Source organism: Gallus gallus, chromosome 4 (assembly GCF_016699485.2).
Source record: "Gallus gallus isolate bGalGal1 chromosome 4, bGalGal1.mat.broiler.GRCg7b, whole genome shotgun sequence".
Taxonomy (NCBI): Eukaryota; Metazoa; Chordata; class Aves; order Galliformes; family Phasianidae; genus Gallus; species Gallus gallus.
In genome coordinates this window covers 24,346,821-24,371,017 of record NC_052535.1, presented here as the reverse complement: position 1 = coordinate 24,371,017, position 24,197 = coordinate 24,346,821, and the positions used below count along the sequence as shown (strand labels likewise).

The 24,197-nt window shown below is 49.3% G+C and overlaps 1 protein-coding gene across 6 annotated transcripts in view; it reads left to right on the top strand.

Annotated features, from left to right (window-relative positions):
- The window catches only part of SPOCK3 (SPARC/osteonectin, cwcv and kazal like domains proteoglycan 3), a 585,918-nt gene that overhangs the window by 173,737 nt on the left and 387,984 nt on the right, over positions 1 to 24,197 (top strand). For all 6 annotated transcript variants that reach the window (XM_046940442.1, XM_046940441.1, XM_046940440.1 and 3 more), the window contains exon 4: positions 16,379 to 16,444. The gene's annotated coding sequence lies outside the window, so the exon portion shown is untranslated. The remainder of the gene's footprint in view (positions 1 to 16,378; positions 16,445 to 24,197) is intronic.

Here is a 24,197-nt window from a genome sequence, read left to right as displayed (position 1 = left end):
CCTGAGAGCTGAACTGCAGCATGGACATTCATGCTTTCAGTCTGAGTCTCCACGTCCCTTTTAGCAGCAGCTCGCCGCCGTGTGGTGACCGTGGTTGCACCTCGGTGTGTGCAGAGAGCAACGACCTGTTAAGTGACCTGTTAAGTGCTAAGTGCTAAGCCCCCTCCTATATGGCAAGGTGCCCTGCCCTGCCTGCTCACTGATCCGCTTGGGGCTTGCCCTGAAAAGCACTCGTTTCACAGCGAGATAACAACCCTCCTCCCTGTGTAGTCGTGCAAACAAGTGGCTTACGGTTTCTCCTTGTCTGTCGTCCTCTTCCTCCTCCTCCTCCTCTACACGCCGCTGTCCTCCTCCTCCTCCTCCTCCTCCTCCTCCACCTTCTCCATTCCTCATTGCCGCTCTCCTCCTCCTCATCATCCTCATCATCCTCATCATCCTCATCATCCACCTCCTCCTCCTTTTGTGGTCGTCGCTTTTTTCCTCCTCCTCCTCCACATCCACGTTTTCCTTTCGTCATCTCCGTTTATTTCCTACTCTTCCTTCTCCTCCTCCTTGTCTTCCTTCACTTCAACCTCCATCTTTTCCTTACATTATTGCCGTTGTACTCCTCCTCCACCTCCACCTTTTCCTCCTCCTCCTCATTGCATGGTCGCAGCTTTTTTCCTCCTTCTCCTCCACCTCCATCTCAAGCTTTTCTTTTTGGCATTGCCGCTCTCCTCCTCCTCCTCTTTCTTTTGTCGTTGCCACATTTTCCTCCTCCTCATTGCGTCGCCTTTGCTGTTTTCCTCCTCCTCCTTCTCATCCTCCTCTCCTCGCCGCCTCTGCCTTCTCTTCTCCGTCCTCGTCCATCTCCTCTGGCTGTCATCACTTATCTTTTCATCCTCTTTCTCTTCCTCCTCCTCTTGTGGTCACTGATTTTGTCCTCCTCCTCCTCCTCCTCCTCCTCCTCCTCCTCCTCCTCCTCCTCCTCCTCCTCCTTTTTTAGCCGTTGTCATCACTGTCCTCCTCTACCTCAAATTTCTCCTCCTGCTTTTGTGGTCGCCGCTTTTTCCGTACTCCTCCTGCCGTCGTCATTGCTGTCAGAGAAGCAAGGAATCATTGAGTGGCCGGGGTTGCAAAGGACCACAACGATCACCTAGTTTCAACCCCCCTGCTATGGGCAGGGTCGCCAACCACTAGACCAGGCTGCCCAGAGCCACATCCAGCCTGGCCTTGAACGCGCGTGTCCAGGGATGGGGCGTCCACAACCTCCTTGGGCAACCTGTTCCAGTGCTTCAGCAGCCTCTGTGTGAAAAACTTCCTCCTGATATCGAACGGAAATCTCCCCTGTCTCCGTTTGAAACCATTCCCTCTTGTCCTCTCCCTATCCAGCCTGGTAAACAGCCGTTGCCCCTCCTGTTTATCCGCTCCCTTCAAGTAGTGGAAGGCCACAGTGAGGTCTCCCCGCTTCTCCCCTTCTCCAAGCTAAACAAGCCCAGTTCCCTCCACCTGTCCTCATAGGAGAGGTGCTCCAGCCCTCTGGTCATCGTAGTGGCCCTCCTCTGGACCCGCTCTAAGAGCTCGACGTCCTTCCCGTGCTGGGGGCCCCAGGCCTGGACACAGTATTCGTCCAGATGGGGCCTCACGAGAGCTGAGTAGAGGGGGACAATCAGCTCCCCCAGTCCCGGATGCCCCTCAGCCTTTCTGCTTCCCCCTTTAGCTCTCGCAGCAGGCCGAGCAGATCATCCACCTGCTCACACCGCACACAGGTGGTGGCTGCCTTCTCTGCAGCCTGAGAGCTGAACTGCAGCATGGACATTCATGCTTTCAGTCTGAGTCTCCACGTCCCTTTTAGCAGCAGCTCGCCGCCGTGTGGTGACCGTGGTTGCACCTCGGTGTGTGCAGAGAGCAACGACCTGTTAAGTGACCTGTTAAGTGCTAAGTGCTAAGCCCCCTCCTATATGGCAAGGTGCCCTGCCCTGCCTGCTCGCTGATCCGCTTGGGGCTTGCCCTGAAAAGCACTCGTTTCACAGCGAGATAACAACCCTCCTCCCTGTGTAGTCGTGCAAACAAGTGGCTTACGGTTTCTCCTTGTCTGTCGTCCTCTTCCTCCTCCTCCTCCTCTACACGCCGCTGTCCTCCTCCTCCTCCTCCTCCTCCTCCTCCACCTTCTCCATTCCTCATTGCCGCTCTCCTCCTCCTCATCATCCTCATCATCCTCATCATCCTCATCATCCACCTCCTCCTCCTTTTGTGGTCGTCGCTTTTTTCCTCCTCCTCCTCCACATCCACGTTTTCCTTTCGTCATCTCCGTTTATTTCCTACTCTTCCTTCTCCTCCTCCTTGTCTTCCTTCACTTCAACCTCCATCTTTTCCTTACATTATTGCCGTTGTACTCCTCCTCCACCTCCACCTTTTCCTCCTCCTCCTCATTGCATGGTCGCAGCTTTTTTCCTCCTTCTCCTCCACCTCCATCTCAAGCTTTTCTTTTTGTCATTGCCGCTCTCCTCCTCCTCCTCTTTCTTTTGTCGTTGCCACATTTTCCTCCTCCTCATTGCGTCGCCTTTGCTGTTTTCCTCCTCCTCCTTCTCATCCTCCTCTCCTCGCCGCCTCTGCCTTCTCTTCTCCGTCCTCGTCCATCTCCTCTGGCTGTCATCACTTATCTTTTCATCCTCTTTCTCTTCCTCCTCCTCTTGTGGTCACTGCTTTTGTCCTCCTCCTCCTCCTCCTCCTCCTCCTCTGGCTGTCATCACTTATCTTTTCATCCTCTTTCTCTTCCTCCTCCTCTTGTGGTCACTGCTTTTGTCCTCCTCCTCCTCCTCCTCCTCCTCCTCCTCCTCCTCCTCCTCCTCCTCCTCCTTTTTTAGCCGTTGTCATCACTGTCCTCCTCTACCTCAAATTTCTCCTCCTGCTTTTGTGGTCGCCGCTTTTTCCATACTCCTCCTGCCGTCGTCATTGCTGTCAGGGAAGCAAGGAATCATTGAGTGGCCGGGGTTGCAAAGGACCACAACGATCACCTAGTTTCAACCCCCCTGCTATGGGCAGGGTCGCCAACCACTAGACCAGGCTGCCCAGAGCCACATCCAGCCTGGCCTTGAACGCGCGTGTCCAGGGATGGGGCGTCCACAGCCTCCTTGGGCAACCTGTTCCAGTGCTTCAGCACCCTCTGTGTGAAAAACTTCCTCCTGATATCGAACGGAAATCTCCCCTGTCTCCGTTTGAAACCATTCCCTCTTGTCCTCTCCCTATCCAGCCTGGTAAACAGCCGTTGCCCCTCCTGTTTATCCGCTCCCTTCAAGTAGTGGAAGGCCACAGTGAGGTCTCCCCGCTTCTCCCCTTCTCCAAGCTAAACAAGCCCAGTTCCCTCCACCTGTCCTCATAGGAGAGGTGCTCCAGCCCTCTGGTCATCGTAGTGGCCCTCCTCTGGACCCGCTCTAAGAGCTCGACGTCCTTCCCGTGCTGGGGGCCCCAGGCCTGGACACAGTATTCGTCCAGATGGGGCCTCACGAGAGCTGAGTAGAGGGGGACAATCAGCTCCCCCAGTCCCGGATGCCCCTCAGCCTTTCTGCTTCCCCCTTTAGCTCTCGCAGCAGGCCGAGCAGATCATCCACCTGCTCACACCGCACACAGGTGGTGGCTGCCTTCTCTGCAGCCTGAGAGCTGAACTGCAGCATGGACATTCATGCTTTCAGTCTGAGTCTCCACGTCCCTTTTAGCAGCAGCTCGCCGCCGTGTGGTGACCGTGGTTGCACCTCGGTGTGTGCAGAGAGCAACGACCTGTTAAGTGACCTGTTAAGTGCTAAGTGCTAAGCCCCCTCCTATATGGCAAGGTGCCCTGCCCTGCCTGCTCGCTGATCCGCTTGGGGCTTGCCCTGAAAAGCACTCGTTTCACAGCGAGATAACAACCCTCCTCCCTGTGTAGTCGTGCAAACAAGTGGCTTACGGTTTCTCCTTGTCTGTCGTCCTCTTCCTCCTCCTCCTCCTCTACACGCCGCTGTCCTCCTCCTCCTCCTCCTCCTCCTCCACCTTCTCCATTCCTCATTGCCGCTCTCCTCCTCATCATCCTCATCATCCTCATCATCCTCATCATCCACCTCCTCCTCCTTTTGTGGTCGTCGCTTTTTTCCTCCTCCTCCTCCACATCCACGTCTTCCTTTCGTCATCTCCGTTTATTTCCTACTCTTCCTTCTCCTCCTCCTTGTCTTCCTTCACTTCAACCTCCATCTTTTCCTTACATTATTGCCGTTGTACTCCTCCTCCACCTCCACCTTTTCCTCCTCCTCCTCATTGCATGGTCGCAGCTTTTTTCCTCCTTCTCCTCCACCTCCATCTCAAGCTTTTCTTTTTGTCATTGCCGCTCTCCTCCTCCTCCTCTTTCTTTTGTCGTTGCCACATTTTCCTCCTCCTCATTGCGTCGCCTTTGCTGTTTTCCTCCTCCTCCTTCTCATCCTCCTCTCCTCGCCGCCTCTGCCTTCTCTTCTCCGTCCTCGTCCATCTCCTCTGCCTGTCATCACTTACCTTTTCATCCTCTTTCTCTTCCTCCTCCTCTTGTGGTCACTGCTTTTGTCCTCCTCCTCCTCCTCCTCCTCCTCCTCCTCCTCCTCCTCCTCCTCCTTTTTTAGCCGTTGTCATCACTGTCCTCCTCTACCTCAAATTTCTCCTCCTGCTTTTGTGGTCGCCGCTTTTTCCGTACTCCTCCTGCCGTCGTCATTGCTGTCAGAGAAGCAAGGAATCATTGAGTGGCCGGGGTTGCAAAGGACCACAACGATCACCTAGTTTCAACCCCCCTGCTATGGGCAGGGTCGCCAACCACTAGACCAGGCTGCCCAGAGCCACATCCAGCCTGGCCTTGAACGCGCGTGTCCAGGGATGGGGCGTCCACAGCCTCCTTGGGCAACCTGTTCCAGTGCTTCAGCAGCCTCTGTGTGAAAAACTTCCTCCTGATATCGAACGGAAATCTCCCCTGTCTCCGTTTGAAACCATTCCCTCTTGTCCTCTCCCTATCCAGCCTGGTAAACAGCCGTTGCCCCTCCTGTTTATCCGCTCCCTTCAAGTAGTGGAAGGCCACAGTGAGGTCTCCCCGCTTCTCCCCTTCTCCAAGCTAAACAAGCCCAGTTCCCTCCACCTGTCCTCATAGGAGAGGTGCTCCAGCCCTCTGGTCATCGTAGTGGCCCTCCTCTGGACCCGCTCTAAGAGCTCGACGTCCTTCCCGTGCTGGGGGCCCCAGGCCTGGACACAGTATTCGTCCAGATGGGGCCTCACGAGAGCTGAGTAGAGGGGGACAATCAGCTCCCCCAGTCCCGGATGCCCCTCAGCCTTTCTGCTTCCCCTTTAGCTCTCGCAGCAGGCCGAGCAGATCATCCACCTGCTCACACCGCACACAGGTGGTGGCTGCCTTCTCTGCAGCCTGAGAGCTGAACTGCAGCATGGACATTCATGCTTTCAGTCTGAGTCTCCACGTCCCTTTTAGCAGCAGCTCGCCGCCGTGTGGTGACCGTGGTTGCACCTCGGTGTGTGCAGAGAGCAACGACCTGTTAAGTGACCTGTTAAGTGCTAAGTGCTAAGCCCCCTCCTATATGGCAAGGTGCCCTGCCCTGCCTGCTCGCTGATCCGCTTGGGGCTTGCCCTGAAAAGCACTCGTTTCACAGCGAGATAACAACCCTCCTCCCTGTGTAGTCGTGCAAACAAGTGGCTTACGGTTTCTCCTTGTCTGTCGTCCTCTTCCTCCTCCTCCTCCTCTACACGCCGCTGTCCTCCTCCTCCTCCTCCTCCTCCACCTTCTCCATTCCTCATTGCCGCTCTCCTCCTCCTCATCATCCTCATCATCCTCATCATCCACCTCCTCCTCCTTTTGTGGTCGTCGCTTTTTTCCTCCTCCTCCTCCACATCCACGTTTTCCTTTCGTCATCTCCGTTTATTTCCTACTCTTCCTTCTCCTCCTTGTCTTCCTTCACTTCAACCTCCATCTTTTCCTTACATTATTGCCGTTGTACTCCTCCTCCACCTCCACCTTTTCCTCCTCCTCCTCATTGCATGGTCGCAGCTTTTTTCCTCCTTCTCCTCCACCTCCATCTCAAGCTTTTCTTTTTGGCATTGCCGCTCTCCTCCTCCTCCTCTTTCTTTTGTCGTTGCCACATTTTCCTCCTCCTCATTGCGTCGCCTTTGCTGTTTTCCTCCTCCTCCTTCTCATCCTCCTCTCCTCGCCGCCTCTGCCTTCTCTTCTCCGTCCTCGTCCATCTCCTCTGCCTGTCATCACTTACCTTTTCATCCTCTTTCTCTTCCTCCTCCTCTTGAGGTCACTGCTTTTGTCCTCCTCCTCCTCCACCTCCTCCTCCTCCTCCTCCTCCTCCTCCTCCTCCTCCTTTTTTAGCCGTTGTCATCACTGTCCTCCTCTACCTCAAATTTCTCCTCCTGCTTTTGTGGTCGCCGCTTTTTCCATACTCCTCCTGCCGTCGTCATTGCTGTCAGAGAAGCAAGGAATCATTGAGTGGCCGGGGTTGCAAAGGACCACAACGATCACCTAGTTTCAACCCCCCTGCTATGGGCAGGGTCGCCAACCACTAGACCAGGCTGCCCAGAGCCACATCCAGCCTGGCCTTGAACGCGCGTGTCCAGGGATGGGGCGTCCACAACCTCCTTGGGCAACCTGTTCCAGTGCTTCAGCAGCCTCTGTGTGAAAAACTTCCTCCTGATATCGAACGGAAATCTCCCCTGTCTCCGTTTGAAACCATTCCCTCTTGTCCTCTCCCTATCCAGCCTGGTAAACAGCCGTTGCCCCTCCTGTTTATCCGCTCCCTTCAAGTAGTGGAAGGCCACAGTGAGGTCTCCCCGCTTCTCCCCTTCTCCAAGCTAAACAAGCCCAGTTCCCTCCACCTGTCCTCATAGGAGAGGTGCTCCAGCCCTCTGGTCATCGTAGTGGCCCTCCTCTGGACCCGCTCTAAGAGCTCGACGTCCTTCCCGTGCTGGGGGCCCCAGGCCTGGACACAGTATTCGTCCAGATGGGGCCTCACGAGAGCTGAGTAGAGGGGGACAATCAGCTCCCCCAGTCCCGGATGCCCCTCAGCCTTTCTGCTTCCCCCTTTAGCTCTCGCAGCAGGCCGAGCAGATCATCCACCTGCTCACACCGCACACAGGTGGTGGCTGCCTTCTCTGCAGCCTGAGAGCTGAACTGCAGCATGGACATTCATGCTTTCAGTCTGAGTCTCCACGTCCCTTTTAGCAGCAGCTCGCCGCCGTGTGGTGACCGTGGTTGCACCTCGGTGTGTGCAGAGAGCAACGACCTGTTAAGTGACCTGTTAAGTGCTAAGTGCTAAGCCCCCTCCTATATGGCAAGGTGCCCTGCCCTGCCTGCTCACTGATCCGCTTGGGGCTTGCCCTGAAAAGCACTCGTTTCACAGCGAGATAACAACCCTCCTCCCTGTGTAGTCGTGCAAACAAGTGGCTTACGGTTTCTCCTTGTCTGTCGTCCTCTTCCTCCTCCTCCTCCTCTACACGCCGCTGTCCTCCTCCTCCTCCTCCTCCTCCTCCTCCACCTTCTCCATTCCTCATTGCCGCTCTCCTCCTCCTCATCATCCTCATCATCCTCATCATCCTCATCATCCACCTCCTCCTCCTTTTGTGGTCGTCGCTTTTTTCCTCCTCCTCCTCCACATCCACGTTTTCCTTTCGTCATCTCCGTTTATTTCCTACTCTTCCTTCTCCTCCTCCTTGTCTTCCTTCACTTCAACCTCCATCTTTTCCTTACATTATTGCCGTTGTACTCCTCCTCCACCTCCACCTTTTCCTCCTCCTCCTCATTGCATGGTCGCAGCTTTTTTCCTCCTTCTCCTCCACCTCCATCTCAAGCTTTTCTTTTTGGCATTGCCGCTCTCCTCCTCCTCCTCTTTCTTTTGTCGTTGCCACATTTTCCTCCTCCTCATTGCGTCGCCTTTGCTGTTTTCCTCCTCCTCCTTCTCATCCTCCTCTCCTCGCCGCCTCTGCCTTCTCTTCTCCGTCCTCGTCCATCTCCTCTGGCTGTCATCACTTATCTTTTCATCCTCTTTCTCTTCCTCCTCCTCTTGTGGTCACTGATTTTGTCCTCCTCCTCCTCCTCCTCCTCCTCCTCCTCCTCCTCCTCCTCCTCCTCCTCCTCCTTTTTTAGCCGTTGTCATCACTGTCCTCCTCTACCTCAAATTTCTCCTCCTGCTTTTGTGGTCGCCGCTTTTTCCGTACTCCTCCTGCCGTCGTCATTGCTGTCAGAGAAGCAAGGAATCATTGAGTGGCCGGGGTTGCAAAGGACCACAACGATCACCTAGTTTCAACCCCCCTGCTATGGGCAGGGTCGCCAACCACTAGACCAGGCTGCCCAGAGCCACATCCAGCCTGGCCTTGAACGCGCGTGTCCAGGGATGGGGCGTCCACAACCTCCTTGGGCAACCTGTTCCAGTGCTTCAGCAGCCTCTGTGTGAAAAACTTCCTCCTGATATCGAACGGAAATCTCCCCTGTCTCCGTTTGAAACCATTCCCTCTTGTCCTCTCCCTATCCAGCCTGGTAAACAGCCGTTGCCCCTCCTGTTTATCCGCTCCCTTCAAGTAGTGGAAGGCCACAGTGAGGTCTCCCCGCTTCTCCCCTTCTCCAAGCTAAACAAGCCCAGTTCCCTCCACCTGTCCTCATAGGAGAGGTGCTCCAGCCCTCTGGTCATCGTAGTGGCCCTCCTCTGGACCCGCTCTAAGAGCTCGACGTCCTTCCCGTGCTGGGGGCCCCAGGCCTGGACACAGTATTCGTCCAGATGGGGCCTCACGAGAGCTGAGTAGAGGGGGACAATCAGCTCCCCCAGTCCCGGATGCCCCTCAGCCTTTCTGCTTCCCCCTTTAGCTCTCGCAGCAGGCCGAGCAGATCATCCACCTGCTCACACCGCACACAGGTGGTGGCTGCCTTCTCTGCAGCCTGAGAGCTGAACTGCAGCATGGACATTCATGCTTTCAGTCTGAGTCTCCACGTCCCTTTTAGCAGCAGCTCGCCGCCGTGTGGTGACCGTGGTTGCACCTCGGTGTGTGCAGAGAGCAACGACCTGTTAAGTGACCTGTTAAGTGCTAAGTGCTAAGCCCCCTCCTATATGGCAAGGTGCCCTGCCCTGCCTGCTCGCTGATCCGCTTGGGGCTTGCCCTGAAAAGCACTCGTTTCACAGCGAGATAACAACCCTCCTCCCTGTGTAGTCGTGCAAACAAGTGGCTTACGGTTTCTCCTTGTCTGTCGTCCTCTTCCTCCTCCTCCTCCTCTACACGCCGCTGTCCTCCTCCTCCTCCTCCTCCTCCTCCTCCACCTTCTCCATTCCTCATTGCCGCTCTCCTCCTCCTCATCATCCTCATCATCCTCATCATCCTCATCATCCACCTCCTCCTCCTTTTGTGGTCGTCGCTTTTTTCCTCCTCCTCCTCCACATCCACGTTTTCCTTTCGTCATCTCCGTTTATTTCCTACTCTTCCTTCTCCTCCTCCTTGTCTTCCTTCACTTCAACCTCCATCTTTTCCTTACATTATTGCCGTTGTACTCCTCCTCCACCTCCACCTTTTCCTCCTCCTCCTCATTGCATGGTCGCAGCTTTTTTCCTCCTTCTCCTCCACCTCCATCTCAAGCTTTTCTTTTTGTCATTGCCGCTCTCCTCCTCCTCCTCTTTCTTTTGTCGTTGCCACATTTTCCTCCTCCTCATTGCGTCGCCTTTGCTGTTTTCCTCCTCCTCCTTCTCATCCTCCTCTCCTCGCCGCCTCTGCCTTCTCTTCTCCGTCCTCGTCCATCTCCTCTGCCTGTCATCACTTACCTTTTCATCCTCTTTCTCTTCCTCCTCCTCTTGAGGTCACTGCTTTTGTCCTCCTCCTCCTCCACCTCCTCCTCCTCCTCCTCCTCCTCCTCCTCCTTTTTTAGCCGTTGTCATCACTGTCCTCCTCTACCTCAAATTTCTCCTCCTGCTTTTGTGGTCGCCGCTTTTTCCATACTCCTCCTGCCGTCGTCATTGCTGTCAGAGAAGCAAGGAATCATTGAGTGGCCGGGGTTGCAAAGGACCACAACGATCACCTAGTTTCAACCCCCCTGCTATGGGCAGGGTCGCCAACCACTAGACCAGGCTGCCCAGAGCCACATCCAGCCTGGCCTTGAACGCGCGTGTCCAGGGATGGGGCGTCCACAACCTCCTTGGGCAACCTGTTCCAGTGCTTCAGCAGCCTCTGTGTGAAAAACTTCCTCCTGATATCGAACGGAAATCTCCCCTGTCTCCGTTTGAAACCATTCCCTCTTGTCCTCTCCCTATCCAGCCTGGTAAACAGCCGTTGCCCCTCCTGTTTATCCGCTCCCTTCAAGTAGTGGAAGGCCACAGTGAGGTCTCCCCGCTTCTCCCCTTCTCCAAGCTAAACAAGCCCAGTTCCCTCCACCTGTCCTCATAGGAGAGGTGCTCCAGGTCATCGTAGTGGCCCTCCTCTGGACCCGCTCTAAGAGCTCGACGTCCTTCCCGTGCTGGGGGCCCCAGGCCTGGACACAGTATTCGTCCAGATGGGGCCTCACGAGAGCTGAGTAGAGGGGGACAATCAGCTCCCCCAGTCCCGGATGCCCCTCAGCCTTTCTGCTTCCCCCTTTAGCTCTCGCAGCAGGCCGAGCAGATCATCCACCTGCTCACACCGCACACAGGTGGTGGCTGCCTTCTCTGCAGCCTGAGAGCTGAACTGCAGCATGGACATTCATGCTTTCAGTCTGAGTCTCCACGTCCCTTTTAGCAGCAGCTCGCCGCCGTGTGGTGACCGTGGTTGCACCTCGGTGTGTGCAGAGAGCAACGACCTGTTAAGTGACCTGTTAAGTGCTAAGTGCTAAGCCCCCTCCTATATGGCAAGGTGCCCTGCCCTGCCTGCTCGCTGATCCGCTTGGGGCTTGCCCTGAAAAGCACTCGTTTCACAGCGAGATAACAACCCTCCTCCCTGTGTAGTCGTGCAAACAAGTGGCTTACGGTTTCTCCTTGTCTGTCGTCCTCTTCCTCCTCCTCCTCCTCTACACGCCGCTGTCCTCCTCCTCCTCCTCCTCCTCCTCCTCCACCTTCTCCATTCCTCATTGCCGCTCTCCTCCTCCTCATCATCCTCATCATCCTCATCATCCACCTCCTCCTCCTTTTGTGGTCGTCGCTTTTTTCCTCCTCCTCCTCCACATCCACGTTTTCCTTTCGTCATCTCCGTTTATTTCCTACTCTTCCTTCTCCTCCTCCTTGTCTTCCTTCACTTCAACCTCCATCTTTTCCTTACATTATTGCCGTTGTACTCCTCCTCCACCTCCACCTTTTCCTCCTCCTCCTCATTGCATGGTCGCAGCTTTTTTCCTCCTTCTCCTCCACCTCCATCTCAAGCTTTTCTTTTTGGCATTGCCGCTCTCCTCCTCCTCCTCTTTCTTTTGTCGTTGCCACATTTTCCTCCTCCTCATTGCGTCGCCTTTGCTGTTTTCCTCCTCCTCCTTCTCATCCTCCTCTCCTCGCCGCCTCTGCCTTCTCTTCTCCGTCCTCGTCCATCTCCTCTGCCTGTCATCACTTACCTTTTCATCCTCTTTCTCTTCCTCCTCCTCTTGAGGTCACTGCTTTTGTCCTCCTCCTCCTCCACCTCCTCCTCCTCCTCCTCCTCCTCCTCCTCCTTTTTTAGCCGTTGTCATCACTGTCCTCCTCTACCTCAAATTTCTCCTCCTGCTTTTGTGGTCGCCGCTTTTTCCATACTCCTCCTGCCGTCGTCATTGCTGTCAGAGAAGCAAGGAATCATTGAGTGGCCGGGGTTGCAAAGGACCACAACGATCACCTAGTTTCAACCCCCCTGCTATGGGCAGGGTCGCCAACCACTAGACCAGGCTGCCCAGAGCCACATCCAGCCTGGCCTTGAACGCGCGTGTCCAGGGATGGGGCGTCCACAACCTCCTTGGGCAACCTGTTCCAGTGCTTCAGCAGCCTCTGTGTGAAAAACTTCCTCCTGATATCGAACGGAAATCTCCCCTGTCTCCGTTTGAAACCATTCCCTCTTGTCCTCTCCCTATCCAGCCTGGTAAACAGCCGTTGCCCCTCCTGTTTATCCGCTCCCTTCAAGTAGTGGAAGGCCACAGTGAGGTCTCCCCGCTTCTCCCCTTCTCCAAGCTAAACAAGCCCAGTTCCCTCCACCTGTCCTCATAGGAGAGGTGCTCCAGGTCATCGTAGTGGCCCTCCTCTGGACCCGCTCTAAGAGCTCGACGTCCTTCCCGTGCTGGGGGCCCCAGGCCTGGACACAGTATTCGTCCAGATGGGGCCTCACGAGAGCTGAGTAGAGGGGGACAATCAGCTCCCCCAGTCCCGGATGCCCCTCAGCCTTTCTGCTTCCCCCTTTAGCTCTCGCAGCAGGCCGAGCAGATCATCCACCTGCTCACACCGCACACAGGTGGTGGCTGCCTTCTCTGCAGCCTGAGAGCTGAACTGCAGCATGGACATTCATGCTTTCAGTCTGAGTCTCCACGTCCCTTTTAGCAGCAGCTCGCCGCCGTGTGGTGACCGTGGTTGCACCTCGGTGTGTGCAGAGAGCAACGACCTGTTAAGTGACCTGTTAAGTGCTAAGTGCTAAGCCCCCTCCTATATGGCAAGGTGCCCTGCCCTGCCTGCTCACTGATCCGCTTGGGGCTTGCCCTGAAAAGCACTCGTTTCACAGCGAGATAACAACCCTCCTCCCTGTGTAGTCGTGCAAACAAGTGGCTTACGGTTTCTCCTTGTCTGTCGTCCTCTTCCTCCTCCTCCTCCTCTACACGCCGCTGTCCTCCTCCTCCTCCTCCTCCTCCTCCTCCACCTTCTCCATTCCTCATTGCCGCTCTCCTCCTCATCATCATCCTCATCATCCTCATCATCCACCTCCTCCTCCTTTTGTGGTCGTCGCTTTTTTCCTCCTCCTCCTCCACATCCACGTTTTCCTTTTGTCATCTCCGTTTATTTCCTACTCTTCCTTCTCCTCCTCCTTGTCTTCCTTCACTTCAACCTCCATCTTTTCCTTACATTATTGCCGTTGTACTCCTCCTCCACCTCCACCTTTTCCTCCTCCTCCTCATTGCATGGTCGCAGCTTTTTTCCTCCTTCTCCTCCACCTCCATCTCAAGCTTTTCTTTTTGTCATTGCCGCTCTCCTCCTCCTCCTCTTTCTTTTGTCGTTGCCACATTTTCCTCCTCCTCATTGCGTCGCCTTTGCTGTTTTCCTCCTCCTCCTTCTCATCCTCCTCTCCTCGCCGCCTCTGCCTTCTCTTCTCCGTCCTCGTCCATCTCCTCTGCCTGTCATCACTTACCTTTTCATCCTCTTTCTCTTCCTCCTCCTCTTGTGGTCACTGCTTTTGTCCTCCTCCTCCTCCTCCTCCTCCTCCTCCTCCTCCTCCTCCTTTTTTAGCCGTTGTCATCACTGTCCTCCTCTACCTCAAATTTCTCCTCCTGCTTTTGTGGTCGCCGCTTTTTCCATACTCCTCCTGCCGTCGTCATTGCTGTCAGAGAAGCAAGGAATCATTGAGTGGCGGGGTTGCAAAGGACCACAACGATCACCTAGTTTCAACCCCCCTGCTATGGGCAGGGTCGCCAACCACTAGACCAGGCTGCCCAGAGCCACATCCAGCCTGGCCTTGAACGCGCGTGTCCAGGGATGGGGCGTCCACAACCTCCTTGGGCAACCTGTTCCAGTGCTTCAGCAGCCTCTGTGTGAAAAACTTCCTCCTGATATCGAACGGAAATCTCCCCTGTCTCCGTTTGAAACCATTCCCTCTTGTCCTCTCCCTATCCAGCCTGGTAAACAGCCGTTGCCCCTCCTGTTTATCCGCTCCCTTCAAGTAGTGGAAGGCCACAGTGAGGTCTCCCCGCTTCTCCCCTTCTCCAAGCTAAACAAGCCCAGTTCCCTCCACCTGTCCTCATAGGAGAGGTGCTCCAGCCCTCTGGTCATCGTAGTGGCCCTCCTCTGGACCCGCTCTAAGAGCTCGACGTCCTTCCCGTGCTGGGGGCCCCAGGCCTGGACACAGTAGTCCTCCAGATGGGGCCTCACGAGAGCTGAGTATAGTGGGACCAGTATCTTCCTTGGCTTTACTGACCACCCCTGTTTTAATTTGGCCCAGAATACAGTTAGGCTTTCTGTCCGCCTTCACACACATCTGGGTCATGTCCAGGTTCTCATCCCCGTGGTCCCCCCCTTTCCTTTTTTGCAGGGCTACTGCCAGGGTGATCTTAGGCTGGTTTTTTTAATACCTGGGAGTTTTCTGACCCAAATTCAGCACCCTGCTCTTGGCCTCATTGAACCTCATTTGCTTTTCATGGTCCCTGTTCTCTGGCTTGTTATTGTTTCTCTGCATGCCTTTCCTGCTTTCTAGTGTATTGACTGCATTTCTTTGCTTAGTGTCTTCCTTAATCTTGCTGAGTGTGCGCTCAATTCCTCCTGCTTTTCATGTTGTCTTCACTGTTTTTTTTATCCTCCTCCTTCTCCTTCTCTCCTGATGTCATTTTTGTTCTCTTACTCCTCCTCCTCATGCTGCTCCTTGGTTTCTGGTATATTTGATGATATACTTGTGAGTTTTTTTTTCAGTATTTCATGTCTTAATTCTCTATGTCTCATTTGTTAATCTGAATTTCTTGCATAATTATGTGTCGTTACATTTTAAAGTGCTCTGCTTTTGGCTTTCAGATCTTGTCATTGTCTTCTGTACAAATAGAAATGAACTACTACCTGTTTTGGAACTTAACTACCAGGTAGTAATTATTTGGTTGCCAAAAAAACCAAATAACTGTTCTAGAATTCATTAGGATGCCAAAAAATGGCTTTTGTGACATTTTAGAGTAAAGTACTAGTAAGGAAAGAAAGGTTTTGCGGAACTGTTATGTCATGGCCTGAAATGGTGGTTGTGTATCCCTGGAAAGGGGGTGGCTGGCCCCGGTAGGGCAGGTTCAAGAATTTCCGCAATGTTTCCCACCTGACCTGGGCTTATTTAGGGGCTAACCTGCCAAGGAGGAATGTTCTCTGGATGAAGGCTGTTTTCTGTGAGGGAGAGCTCTATAGCAAGAGTTCTTAACAGCAGTTGTGTTTGTCAAATTTTTCTTTTATGTGCTTATTGATTATACTAATAATTATGTGCCTGGTATTGCCAAGAACATAACAGAAGCATTTTCACTGTTTCTAAGAACCAAGAGCAGGAAGTAGCAAGGAGTGTTTTTGAAGACATAGGTTTTTGTTGTTCATCAGAAGTATAACGTCTGATCTGAGCTCTTTTAAGGCAGAAATATCTTGAAAGTCTGATTAGATGCCCTAAGCTAAGATCTAACAATAAATAAACTTAAGTAGCTAGGTAGAATTTCTGTCTTTTGAGCAGGAACAAGAATTCGACATGGTCTTGTCATGCCTCTTGTTAATGAGGAGTTATAAGAAAGAGAAGTCAATAAATACAGAACCAAGTGTGTCTTTTTTGTTTCTGTATCTCTTCACATGTAGCACATAATGATCTATTGAGTGATGATGTTTGAATCCCAACAGGCTAAAATACAGTCTTTGTTTGGAAGTCAGTTTGAGTTTTCTGCATTTAGATTGGAAGAACTGTAAAATAATGGAAGCTTTCAAACTGGTGAAAGTTTTGCAAGAGAATGCATTGAGAGAATTGAGTTCCTCTCTCATCAGCTGTTTTTCATCTTTGTTTAAACAAAAGGCAAAGCACAAAGCTGTTTGTTTCACATAAGCCCTTAGAGATTTGCACATAGCATTTCTTTTGGGATTAATTTAAATATTCATTTTTACCTAATTCTTTGAGTGTTGTTCTAAGTGTACAACATATACGTCTGCAGTTCCCAAATCAGTACCTCACGCAAAATGCTCCTATTTACATTATGAGCATCCTGCCCCATATCTTTGATTAGACACTGCTTTCTTTGGTCTTGCATTAATGTTATCCTGGTTTCAGTATGAAAATAGTGTTAATCCTAAGCACGGATCATCTATTCAGCTGCATTAGTTCTATGTCTTCAGTGTCTGGTGTTAGTGTGAATCTGGAGGTGAGAACACGGACCTCTATAGAGGTGATGGTGAAATGCCTTCTCTTTTTCTTGTAGAAGAGAACTAAAGGTAAGGGCATATTTTTCTCCTTGGAAATTGCAGAGGGATAAAGAAACAAAGCAGATGCTGTTGTTTGTATTTTAAATGCTGTGGTTTAGACCAGAGAGTAAAGTAATTGTGTTTTAACTTCATAGACCTTGGATCTTTACAAATATTGAAGAAGTGGGTGCCACTGAGGGGGAAAAAAGTTTGAAAACTGTATGAAGGAAATCCTGTCTCTTTTAGTTTAGTATGTTTTTGAAGGCAGTGCTATTTTAAAAGAATTTTAATATCAGATGCTGCCTGCATTGGAATTATAAATTACTTTTATTTGTGTTGTCTCTTAGGTACCTACAGCTTGATGCAAACTTGAAACTCCTCATTTCTTACAGCCGTTTTGGAATATGTGGCGGGTGAGTTAACATCCCTTTTTATTTACCACAGCAGTCTTGGAAGAAGCAGAAATCAACGTCTGAATAATTGCTAGTGTAATTCCAAACTGAGTTTAAGATTACGATGGAGTATTCAGGGAGGGAGGATGTTGTCTTAGCCTGGATATATGTTGGTTTCTGTTGTCTGTTGTATCTCTTACAGTATGTCACTGTGTAAGAGCTGACTGTCTAGCTCAAAACAGAATGTATTGTTTTGCTGTCAAACAAAGCCTCTTGCTTCTCTTCCTGTATGCTCTCAGAATGAAATCGTGTTTACTCTTTGCAAGATGCCCTTCATTTCAGCTTGACTTGGTAGTACACCTGCACAGTTCCTTTATTGTTACATTGTAGTGCAAAGCTGAGCAGAGTAATTACTGTGTATTTGTTAGAATAACAAACCACTTGGCATGACCTTTCCTGACATCATAGAGGTGGGTCTACTTCTGTACATATATATAGGTTTACACGTACAGACTCCAACAGACTTTGAAGATAGTGAACATCTATGCAAATCAGTCCTCTTTGTTCACCCTATATGGACTGAGGTGACAAACCTAAGGCTGCACCGAGTCCTGTTTACTTACTTATTTGGCATTAATTAGCTTGCATGTTTCATTGGTTAATTTATTGTCTATAAAATGATGACACTGCCATTTTCTTTAGATATTACATTATTTGTTTTGTATTTCATTATCAGCTTATTATCAACGTTTACGGCCTCTGAATTGTGGCAGTTCTTCTCTGTTACAGTCTATAGGAGCTTTTATTGGGCTGCGGAAAGGGGAACCAAGCAAATATATCATAAAGGTAGCTCTCAAGTACATTTGCTCCTTGAAAAGTGTAGAAAGAGATCTTTCCAGCATCTATGGAGTTTGTGACAGACTGAAATTAAAATGCATAATCTCTGCCAGGATAGCTGAAAGTGTAATGTAACTATAGTTCATAATTTTTTCATTGTTTATGAGCATTTCCTGTGACCTGACCTGGGGCCAGAGGTGAGAGTTCAGAGCATTAAGCATCTGACTTGAAGCCCACAGAATCACTGAATGGTTTGGGTTGGAAAAGACCTTTAAGATCACCTGGTTCCAACCCCCTGCTATAGGCAGGGACGCCTCCCACTAGGCCAAGTTGCTCACAGCCCCATCCGACCTGGCCTTGAATGCTTCCAGGGAGGGGCATCCACAACCTTGCTGGGCAGCCCATTCCAGCGTCTCACCAACCTCACAGTATCTTCCTGATATCTAGTCTAAATCTGCCCTCTTCCAATTCAGAGACATTTTCACTTGTTCTGTCGCTACCTGCCCTTCTGAAAAATCCTTCCCCAGCTTTCCTGTAAGCTCTCTTCAGGCACTGGAAGGCTGCTATCATCACCCTGGAGCCTTCTCTTCCCTAGACTGAAAAGCCTCAGCTCTCTCAGCCTGTCCTCATAGGGAAGATGCTCTAGCCCTCTGACCATCTTCATGGCCCTCCTCTGGACCTGTTCCAAAAACTTCATGTCCTTCTTGTGTAGGGGACAAAGTCAGAGATAAACTCCTGCCTGACATTCCTGGTCTCGTCCCCTGTGACCTCAGATCCCTGCATCCCTTGAACTGATTCACACTTGTACTTCTCAGAATTTTCTTTGAATTTTACTGGATATGTTTCCTGATTTTGACCTTCAATTGTTCTGTTTGTTCAGAACCTGATTTAGTGTGTTTAAGTAATAACGAGTGAAGCCCTGGGCAATTTCTGGGGATTAATGACTGACAGAGAAAGTTGATGGCCTGAGGCAAGACTTAGGGCCATTAACTTTACCCAAAGAAAATTTCTCAGGAAGTGTTTTAGACTGAAGTTTTTGCTTGGCACTCAGGCAGCTTTGCCTGAATTGAGGGTGACCCACCCTATGCGGAAAGCAATTGCCCATAAAGTCTGGATTGGCTTATTAAAATGTAATATTACAGTTTGTTTTATGGCCGCACTAAAAGGCCTTAGATAAAACGGGTAAGGCAGCAAAATGGAAAGGTGCGTTCTGCAATAGAAATACTATAGGATAGTTCAGTTGGAAGGAACCTTCAAGGATCACCTAGTCAAACTGCCCGAGTGCTTCAGGGCTAAGCACTCATTATTCTCCTAAATGTTTTGGTGTCTTGTTTTGCTTATTTACCAACTTAGTAACTGGGTTTGACTCTGCAGGTCCTTGTGTAAATACTGAGCTGTGAAAGCCCTCCCTGTGCTGGGATGTAGAATGGAGTTTGGTATGGGTATTTTGCAGAGGTGATACTTTGTTTCACTTAGCAGATGTTGAATAAAGATACATCCCTATCAATTGGTAATTTGTCTTCTGAGTTCTCTGACTACTCTCCAAAACCTACAGGACAGGGGTAACAGTGGTTTCTCTGAAAATGCCACCTACTCTAGGGCTTAGGAAAAGTTACTGTCAAGCTGAAGGGGCAAGGCAACTGGAAAATATTCAGAAAATGTATTTTTGGAGCTACTATACTCTATTTAGTTTGTACTTAGCATTTATAATTCCTGTAGTATAAATTGTGTTGATGTCCAACCCTGTCACCTGCAGCTCCACTAGCTGGTGTGAGCCCTGGTGGAAAAGGACCATTTGGAATGGGAGAGGTGATGTGATACAGAAGTGGCAGAAGCAGCATCCTGGATGCTTATGGGAGGCTCACTGCCTAGTGAAGCAGCAGGACCTGACTTTATTTTCAGAGGGCATATTCTTGTGTGGTCCCCCTTCAAACCCAAGTCCAGTGAGTAGAGTAATTACAAAGTGCAAAGGGAAAGAGCTAGTTACCACCACTTCTAGTCTGGAAAAGGCAAAGATATATTAACTGATAATTTGAATATCAAAAGGCAGACAGAGGACTCAGGGCATTTTAAACATGAATTCATGTGAATAAAATGTTATGGCACAATTCTGTTAAGTACATAGCTTTCTGCAAAAGTAATGTCTCTTATTGATTTCCGTGGAAAGTACAAGAGATACAAAGAGCATAATAACACTGTTTGATAGTGTTTCGTAGCTGAGAATGTATCGTATTTTTTTCAGTTCGCTCCATCAGCTGTGCATTTTTGCCAGCAGTGAACAAGAGCCTGCATGCTGCTCTCATAAGAATCCAGGGAGGTGAACCGCTGTTGCCACTGCTGAAACACCACCCACTGCCCCTCTGTGCTCATATCCACTCTGTGGTCTCCATAAACATTCAGCAAGTGTTGATGAATGTCAGTGGGCACCACTTTTTTTCATATGAAAGAATTGAGTTGCAGATTTTGCTTCATGAACACTTCTATGTTAGATACCATTCTGTCAGGCTGTCCCTCTGCTGCCATCTGTCCCAGGGCAACAAAGCTTAATGGAAAATGGGGTGAGGAGGTTCAGCCTCTGCTGCCATTCTACCAATATCCACCTCTGACATCGTGGGCCAACATAATAAAATAGGAGGCATTACTTTCAAAGCATCCCTGTAATAGCCACGCTTGCTTGCATTCTTGCCTTCTGGGAGCAGCAGAGAAATGTAAGATTTTCAAAAGCGTAGAAATTGGTTTAGAAACCTAAAGCCTATGAACTTTCAGTCACCTCAGTTAGGTCCATCTGACTACCAATACCACCAGTCCCAAGAGGTGTTTCATAGGTAGAGGCACTGTGTACCTCACTAAAAGTAGAAACTGCTGCTTTGTCTGCTACGAATTTACCTTGTGAAGTAGATCTTGGCAAATCTTCCATAATGATGAATCATGAAGATAACAAATGAAAGTTTTCACGCTGTCAACGTCAAAAATTTGCAGAGATCCTCTTTTTGCCAGCACTTTGGTTTTGAAGAACATCGCAATCACTGTAGAGTTTCCATCATCGCCCAACCAAATGAACTGAAAGTGATCGCTTCCAGCAACTATCCTGTATAAAAGAGCAGGATGACAAGTATAAGAGACTATTTCTTCACCTTTGTCTCAAAGCTTGCTGTTGGACACCTTCAACAGAAGTCCAAGAAATCTTTTCTCTGAAGACTTGTTTAGAATAGAAACTTTGTTTTTTTCTCCACTTATAATAAGTTTCTCACCCTGGCAGAAATTTGTGTCCGTGGCTCTTTCCCCAGCCAACGAAATCTGTCCTGCCAGAAGCAGGATGAAGTGCAACGGCACCTGTGGTGTGGGCGGTGGGATGGAATGTTGACGGATGTCACTATGGTGACCATGCTGCATCACAGTAGTAAAATGGACCAGGACCGTTTGCTGATGAAATGGGGCAGTGACATACTTAAGCCACATACTTAAGCAACATAATTAGGGAATTGTGATAAGGAAAATCACATAAGGAAATGTGATCCAAGATACTGGCGCTACTAAAACCAATAGGAAAAAAGATGTGTATAATTTCCCTGGGGAAGTATTTTTCATTAATGGCTTCATTGGGTACACTTCTATAGCAAATTTATCTCATCCTAGGATCTTATGTTCCATTATCAAACTGTACTGCATAGCACTGCTGTGTAGCCATTGCTACTGGCAGAGCTTTTGGGTTAGCCATACCTTGCCCTTTTCCTGAGTTTTACTGAATGTAACACTGGTGCCAGGGTCATTTGCCTCCCTTTAGCTGTAGTAAAACACACAAAAGATGATCTCCTTGAAGGAACTAGGATTGTTCAGTCTGGAGAAATGGAGGTTCAGGAGACCTTATCACTTTCTACAACTCCCTTAAAGGGAGGCTGTAGAAAGGTGGGGATCAGCCTCTTCTCCTAGCTGCCAGCAGTTGGACAAGAGGGAATGACCTCAGGTTGCACCAGAGAAGGTTCAGTTGGATATTAGGAAAAAAATTTTCTCAGAAAGAGTGGTGAGGCACAGGAACAGGCTGCCCAGGGAAATGCTGGAGTCACCACTGTTCCTGGAGGTGTTCAAGAAACAGGTAGATGTGGTACTGAGGAATGTGGTTTAGCAGACATGATGGTGATGAGTTGGACTAGATAATCTTAGCAGTCTTTTCCAACCTTAATTATTCTATACGGTCATTTTATCTGCATAACAGCATGCAACTTAATGAGTTTTGCCTGTATTGCTTTTAGAGGAAGTTCCTTTTGCTAGTTTCATTTACTCCAGGTGATGGCAGTAAAGGACCTTTGCTCTTTCACTACATAATGTGAAGTGCAGAAATCTATCAGACTCCACCTCCAAAGGAGGTCATTCCTGTTCCTTCCTTGCAGCTTATCAAGACATCCATTGTGAGATGGAAAAACAAAATGGCTTGGATTGGAGGTGGTTTTTTCCTTCATTCTTAATAACTAATAAATACGGTATATATTTTTCATTTGCCTTTGTATGGGTCTTTCACACTGCATATTCTAGTATAATCTTTCAATATGCATACATACAATGCAATTACAGTGTTTATTTTTGGACTTAAGAAATTTCAAGCTGCCTCTGGTTGTCGAACATAGGTGTGTGAACAGACACAGAGTATCCCAGTAAAGCTGTTTGTCTGGGACTTGTCACTCAGGGAGATGCCTAACAGCAATGTTACGTCAGAAAGTTTCAAAATGAAAAGCCTTGCAGTGAGCCTGGAATATACCTACTGGAACTGGAACAAATCAGCCATTCACAACTAATGTTTTATTGATGGTCTAAAGGAAAGGAAGGGAAGAAAAACAGACCAGAAAGCCCTTACAGTTGAATTCAGTGTAGCCTTAAAACTTCCTTTCTTAGACCTGTTTTTAATGGGGCAGGATGGAAATGAGTCTGACATAGCTGTTATCAAATGAGGCACAGTGATGCCTGCTAATAGAGAGCGTGTTTCACCTGTGGTTTTTATTAGAGTGGATAGTGCACCGTTGGGTGAATTAACCCAATATTTTCCTCTCAGGAAAGGTGGGGGGCGGGGATGCATCTACTGAAAGCATCATTGTTGAAGAGCAAATTCAGGGAAGGTACCAAGCTCTATGGAAAGGTAAGATCTGTCTGTCTCAAGCTGTATGCAGCAAAAAGGCTGGCAGTGCTTTAATGACAGCAATCTTATACTAGCTTCAAAACGGCTGTGGGTATCAAAGTATTAATAGTGTTTTAGTTCACATCGAGAATGAACTTCTAAAGCAAATTTCTTGTCTCCTTTTACTGCCCTTCGATTTTCATCATGGAATGATTTTCCAGAACATGAACTGGAATGATTTTAGACAGCTTAACTAGACAGTGAGTTCCAGGAATGCATCTAATGCACTTCAGTAACAATAGAGTGAAAATACAGTTAGCAAAAAAGGGAAACCCCCCTGGAATATTTTCAGTGTGGATGTCGGGTCTTCCTGAGCACCAACTATTTTTTTTTTCTGACACATCTTCTGTTGGGCAGCTCTGCTTGTTAATGCTCTCCTGGCTTGTATTCTGGTAACGTGAATGTTCACACAACACATGTGTCAGTGGCTCACCTATGCGTGTCTCCAGCTCAGCGCAGAGGGAAAGTTTACATTGCTTTATTGATGCTTACCTGTGAACTTTGACTAGCAGCTAATAGGTGCAGATATATCCGTGCATGTGACACAAGTTACATACTTTCAGCTGTTGCATACCTGTATGCTTTTTGCATTCTAGTCTTGCAGAAAGAGGAAAGGAATGAGGCCAGGAGCGTGAGCTGGATACATTAGTTAATAACCCAGGCACCTTTTAAGTCACTGCCTTTACTTCCCCACTAGCACAGACAATTACATCATAGATCCTGTCATCATCTGATTACAGTCTCTCTGGAACAGATTAGTTTTCTTCCTGTGATTGTATTGCGGTGAATTTCCAGAAAGTTACTTTTTGGAAACCTTCCATTTATCCACTGTTATCTGTGATGGACTAAACCTGTGTTTAAAATATGCCTCTTTTTTCTGGTGTTTTATGTCCCTTATGTTTTTACTGGGAGGGAGGGAACAGTACTTAGGCTCAGTAATCATTTTACTGGGTTAAATAAACTAATTGTAATATCCCTTAATAAAACAGACTGTGTTTGTTCGGTCCCCTCTGTATGTCCCATTATATTCTTCGCTGTGAAAGAACAAGAGCAAGTCAGTATGTGGAATGAGGTCCCACAAACTCCTTGTACAACAGGACTACGGTTAGTTCTTATCTTCCCTGGCGATATTTCATCTGCACTGCCTCAGTTCACACTTTTCTTCTGCAGTCACTTCACAGAGTTGGTGAGCAGTCACCAGACACTGAACTAGTCTGCTGGGGTCTCTGCTTTGTCTTTTTGAATTGATGATATTTTTGTTTTAAGTGGAAGTCCCTGTCAGAAGTTCCTGTGTTACTGTGCTTGCACTGCATCATGTTTGATCTTACTCCATTTGTATTTCAGTTTCCCAGATCATCTTTATTGTTTTTTCCCCGGCATATTCCTGCTTTCATTTGCATTCTTGTCAGCTTAGTGTCGTTAGCAAAGCTCAGTATGTTTCTCCTCTTTGACCCATGTCCATTAGTGGAAATATTAATTAAGATTATTCCCTAAGTAGATCCATCAGGAACTTGACTGGCAATGCTTTTCTAGGCTGACAATTTGCACTTCAATGCAACTGATCCATTTGTCTGATTTAGCCACCTTAACCTTGTACACTGAATAGAGCCAATATGTACATCATAAAACTTCAAATGAAATACTACAAAAAAAGTAAGATCTACTCTTTATCCAGAAGAGGGTTGCTGATGAATGTTGTTGGGAGGGAGCAGGGCTGGCTGCTGCCTATGGGTGCAGAGCTGGACCTGATGTGGCTAGCAGGGCCAGATC